Source organism: Pleurodeles waltl, chromosome 12, assembly GCF_031143425.1.
Source record: "Pleurodeles waltl isolate 20211129_DDA chromosome 12, aPleWal1.hap1.20221129, whole genome shotgun sequence".
NCBI classification, from domain to species: Eukaryota; Metazoa; Chordata; class Amphibia; order Caudata; family Salamandridae; genus Pleurodeles; species Pleurodeles waltl.
In genome coordinates this window covers 167,518-173,517 of record NC_090451.1, presented here as the reverse complement: position 1 = coordinate 173,517, position 6,000 = coordinate 167,518, and positions in this window count along the sequence as shown.

Genomic DNA, 6,000 nt, shown 5'->3' with positions numbered 1-6,000 from the left:
TTGAAAGGATGGATGGATAGGTTTGGAGGTGGCTGGATAGGTTTGGATATGGATTGACAGACGGATTGGTAAAAGCCTGAATAATAGATAAAAGAAGTAATGGATGACAGAATGTAAAGGTGAAATCGTGAATATCAGCAGGTGGATGGAAGGATGAAAAGATGAATGGATAGATGCTTGAATGGAAGAGACAAGGGAGCTCTTATGGAGAGGGTTGTGATTACTTTCTTTATTTGCCTAGTTCCATACAAGCTTTGGTTTGAAGTGGGGGTATTTTAATTTTCTGGCTACTACCTTGCTTGTACACATTGTAAATTGCAGTGTCTGGGGTCTAATGAAAATATATTTGTTGATTCTGTGTTCATGCAAGTGTCTGGGTGTAGACGTTGTACCAGCGCTTAATATGTAAATAAAAACATGCCGGTGCTCAAAGCCCGCTTCTTAAACACGTGGCTGCTGCAATTAAACGTGAAGCACAGAATACTAAGGCAGCGTAATCCTGAAGCCATCTTGGGCCTCTTCAATCCATTTACAGCCACTCCCTGCCCCTTCAGGTCACTCTTGTCTTGCAGCTATCTGCTTTCTCCCTTTGTGACGCTTTTTCATTGTTCTCTTCCTTTGTCTTTCCCATATGTGTCTTTTGCTCGCAGTAAATGCTTGAGGAAGAAGAATAAGCGCCGGCCCTCGAAAATAAGTGCCGGTGCTCAGCACCGGAAACAACAAGCACAAATTAAGCACTGCGTTGCACTCGCCACAACAGCAAGCGCTTCTGACACCGCTACCAGGGACTCCTAAACCTCCCCGACGGCATAGTGACTGTCTTTGCACAATAATCATTGGCCCGTGGCAGGCTAGCGCGCTGCTGCTCTGGAGAAGCTGTGTGTGCCTCAGAGGATAACTGTCCGAGCAATGGTGGCCCAGGCGTTAGGCTCTAGCTCTGATGGGCATGACATCACCAGTGAACAACACAAATACGAACAAGGGATTGGGGACATGAAACGTGGGGCGGAGCGAAGAAGAAACCAACGTGGGGAGAGGGGTGGGAGTGGAAATAAGGTCCTTGTGTAGAAGTGGGCCTGGGCACTGTTATTGTCAGTGGCTGGAAAGGCTGCCCTGACTTGGAGAAGCACAGTGGGCAGACACTAAATATGCACACCCAAGGAGTATTGTTTATTGAACACAACTGTTTCCTTTAGTTGTCACTTTTTAAATAAACTACTCGTGCATGAAAACACATTCAAGTGAATTGCTTTTAACTGAGCGAATACATGTTGTCATATCAGCAGGAAATCATTTGTTTTCACTAATATGTGTACCACAAGAGATCTTAGATTGTAATTGTAATTGTAATTGTAACTGTAATAGTATTTCTATAGCGCTTACTACCCCTGACGAGGCGTCAAAGTGCTTTTCGGCGAGTAGCACGCACTCCGGAACCCAACAAGAATTAGTGATGGATTAGTATTGGGAAATATGAGTACAGTTTTAGTATTATTATGAGTTAATTTGAGCCATGGATATGAGAGTTTCTTAGATTGACTGGGGTCATGGGGTGGTGGAGGAGGAAAGAAATCCAGAAGTGTTAATTGGGAGTGTATCCCTCATTTACTCATCCCAAAGGCTTGGGATGAGTAAAGGGGAATGGCGGAGGGAAGAGTCTGTGGAAGTGTTAGGGAGATCATAGTAACAGGGTGAAATAAATGAGGACGAATTTAGTAGGGTTGTTTGGGAGGTCATGGTAGTAGAGTGAGGTTTGGGTGAGTTAGATGTGGAAGCGGAGGGAAGAGCTTAGGCAGAGGTATTTAGGAGATGAAAGTAGTAGAATGAGTTTGGGATGAGTCAGACTGGGAATGGAGGATAGATTGATAGAGACATGACATATGATGATGGGTAGATAAGTGTGATAAGATGAGAGCAGGGATTCATAGATATCTATTATAACAACCCACCCAGGAGCCATGCAATGACCCACGAACATGGCAAGCACAGAACAACATACATATATATATATATATATATATATATATACACACACACACACACACACACACATACATGCACACATGAATACACAAACATATGCACACATATATGTACATACAATACATAATTAGAACCATGGGTAAATATACTTAAATATACTTAGTCAAACAGGTTTAAAGTGTGTGTATTTTATATTTTCTAAAGAACTATACATAACAAGAAATAGACACATAATCAGAAAAAATATTTATCAACATAGGCATATGCAGTCTATAGTTGCCTTTTTACAGAGTGAAAAGCTTTCACTGTTTGTATGCTTCTTTTTGCTTTTATTATTTTTATTTTCAATGTTAATTTTTAATGAATATCAATGCAGTACTATTTCGTTCTGTAACCAGGTGCTTTGGGTTGAAATTAAACTAGTGTCAAGAAAGCAATTATGCATTGAAAGTGCTTCGTTTTACAAGTCACTGTATTTGATCCACGATGAAGCGAGTGAAAACACAAGCACTTGTCTGAAATGCTTAAACACAAAGAGAACCTTAGTTCCTAAAACAGATACAGTGGATGAACACAAGTACTTGGTCCATGCTCTGGGGGAGTGCTAAACACAAGAAGAGGCACGATGCACGCATTCCATGGAAAACGGGGACAAAGGATACGTGAGCAACGATGGAGCGAACAAATGGTGGGCGGCTTGAAGCCTACAGGTTGTAAACAACATGTCTCTTTCAGACAGCCATGCACTGTCTGGCCAAAGCCCAAAAAAAGGGCAGGGGAAATATAAAAGAAGTGTTTAGCTCATTGGAACGTTTTGGCAAAGGCTGGACCAGAAGCTCTCATTCAAACAAATCTTTTTATTTTATTGCAGTGCTCTCAAGTTTCTCAGTTCAACGCAAGAGTTGCGCATCCAGTGTATGTTTTTTCTTTACATTCTATGACCTGTAGTCCTGTTGATTGTGTGGTAAATACACAACTACAGGAACCAGAATGCAAAGTATCTGAGCCAGGTAAGCCACTAAAATGTAAATCTGGGAAACTTGAGAACTCTGTGATTGGCTAGCTGAAACAGCGTTTGTAATTAAAACACACCCCTCTTCAAAGTGTGGAGTTCTCCAATAGTGTAATAGTGTTCTGAAACATTTCCTTACGATATTCTCTATGATGTCTGATTCGCTTTGCGCAAGAGAACAAGGTAACCAAGAGGTGATGGGTATTTTTCAAAAAGGTGCAGCAGAGGAAACCTTTCTTCGCCCTTTGTGTAATTTTTCTGGCTCCAAAGAAACATTTGCTCTGTTATAAATGTCAGAGCAGTGCTTAATTTGAGCTGGTGGTAGCCAGTGGGTCCCATTGGCACTCATGTTTAGGAACCAGCACTTATTTTTTCCCCATTAGACTTTCACTCAGAACAAGAGCACAAAATGCACCGAAGGGAAAGAGGAAGGGAAGGACAGAGCAGGGAGGAGAAAGAACCAGCAAGAGTGTGATCATAGGACAGGGAGTGTCTGGTGGTGAATGAAAGAGGCATGAGGTAGAAACAAGACTATGCAGCCTTGGGATTCAGCTCCTCCAAATTTGTAGCACTGGGCGCGAACTTCTGATTCCACTACCTTGTTCTTGCTGAGTGTTGGAGTTTCAACATTGAGATAATATTCGATCTAAGTCACAATTTCTTCCTGGAGACTAGATGAGAGGTAGATCTTCAGGACACTTATCTCCCAGTTCCAAAATCTCTAGCACTAATTATTGTTCCATGTAAGGATATCTTATTGATTAACACATTCCTTTTAGCATTGGAGTTGTACAACACTGATGTGAGATGTCAGGAAAATGTTATATTATGTGTATTTGAAAAGCACACTATCACCTGCAAGGTGTCATGGCAGTGGACAGGTGTGTGCCTAGCCCTGCCTAGCATACGTTGGTTAATTGAAAAAGCAGATCTTCAGCTTCTTGGGGAGTACAAGAAGAGAGAAGGACACTCTGATGTGAAATTAGGCTGTTCCACTCTTTGGATGCGATGTAAGAAAAGGCCCATCCTCCTGAACTGGTTCTGCGTATGTGTGGGAAGTGCCTGGGTGGTTGGTGGAAGAGAATCTGACTGTTCAGGTAGGTGGGGCCTAAGTTGTGCAATGGCTTGAATGTTCACTTGAGCATTTTTGAAGCAAAGCACAGCATGGATTAGTTATTTAACAAAAGTTTGAGAGGCTAAATTCTTCTTAAGAAGTGTACAGTTTATAATTAATGATCCCACTTTCACTGTTTTTTTTTTTTTTTATAAACGCAGATGTATTATTTTATTTTTAAAATCTGAGAAGTACAGAAGGTCGGTCTTTTTTGAGTAACTATTCATGCTTACAGTCATGAGTAGATGGTTAAACTGTGTAAATTGACAGCATGGTGAGTTTTAAAAAAGGGGCCACTGGAGTACAGGTATAAGGTTAAATGTCTGCCATTGACAGTTGTGTTATGACCTAGTCAAGGGAACTTAGTCACTCATGTTAAAAGGAGTGCTACTTTGAGCCTACACCAACCACCTCACACGATCTAGTGCTCTCCTGGTGAACATGATACAAAATATTATAAAGCACTTGTCAGAGGTCTCATGACACAAGTCTCCTGCCCAAGAAACATATTGGGTTCATCAGAATGCGAAAATGAGTATCAGGTTGTTACATTTACATTGTGCCAGGGAATTTCAGCCTTACGAAAAGTTTGATAACGAAGTGGACCCAGGAATGACATATGGACTGAGGACACCAGAAGATGGACCGCTCGGATGAGACTGTCCCCTGCAAGGTAAACAAACTTTTACCCCTGCCCTTGGTGCCCAATTGTATATGAAACTGGCATCCTGACTGTTTTTTAGCCCCGACATCAGGCTAATTTAGCATGTCCGCAGAGGTCTAGGCTTGTCCCTGGTAATGTGAGGTCCAGAACTAGTTCTCTGACCTGGAAGGGCGCACTAAGTGTGCCCTAATAATGGATATATGCATAATGTTTATGCCTTGTGTAAGTCACACAAAGTGGAGGTGACAGCATAATGAGTTTTTATATATCGGTGGTATGGCCAGGCTTTATATACAGGGTCAAAGGAGAGCGCAGTCTTCCGACCCCTCTTGTGGAAAGTTCCATTTTTATATGAATCCCAGATTCTTGAGCCCACATTCCTTGTGCATGCAGAGTGTATGTATGTGCGGTGAATGTGGTATCAGGACTTTGCACGTGATGAGAGTCTGAGTACTTGGTCCAGCGAGATCCATATTGAATGGCTCCTGGTTAAGCCTGGCACAAGATGGAGGGTGGACCCAGCTCCTCTAGACTCTGGAAATATACTGACTGGAAATATACTGACTGTGTTGCTATGGCTGGAGGGTGGAGACCCAGACAATGAAGTGAGGGAGGATGAAGACACAACTATCCTCAGAAATTAAGTGTAGTCCTTCCTAGCAGAAGACTACGGATAAATTCTTCCTGACCAATGGCATTTGGTAGATGGTAGGTATCAGGTAGGACAGCAATTTCAGTGGTTGATGATGAGGAAGTCTCTTGGCAGGGCCTGCCCTTTTGTATATCCCTGATTACTGCTTCAGAAAGGCTGATAATAGCCAGATGTGCAGATCTGATACTTTATGCCCTTCTTTTGGGTGTACCTTCTTGGAGTCAGCATCACTGCTGCTTGCTATGACAGTCATCCCCTCATTTGAGCACATGATGCTCCCTCACTGCACACTTTGAATAATAGTAGACTGGAAGAAAGGGAAGAATAGCAGTCACTATCCATCAGTGCTTAATTTGTGCTTGTTGTTTCCGGTGCTGAGCACCAGCACTTATTTTTGAGGGCCGGCGCTTACTCTTCTGCTTCAGGCATTTGCTGCGAGCAAAACACACTTTTGGGAAAGACAGAGGAAGAGAAAAACGAAATGGTGTAAAAAAAAAATCAAAGGGAGAAAGCAGAAAGCTGCAAGAGTGAGCTGAAGGGGCAGGGAGTGGCTTTAAATGTATTGAAGAGGCCCG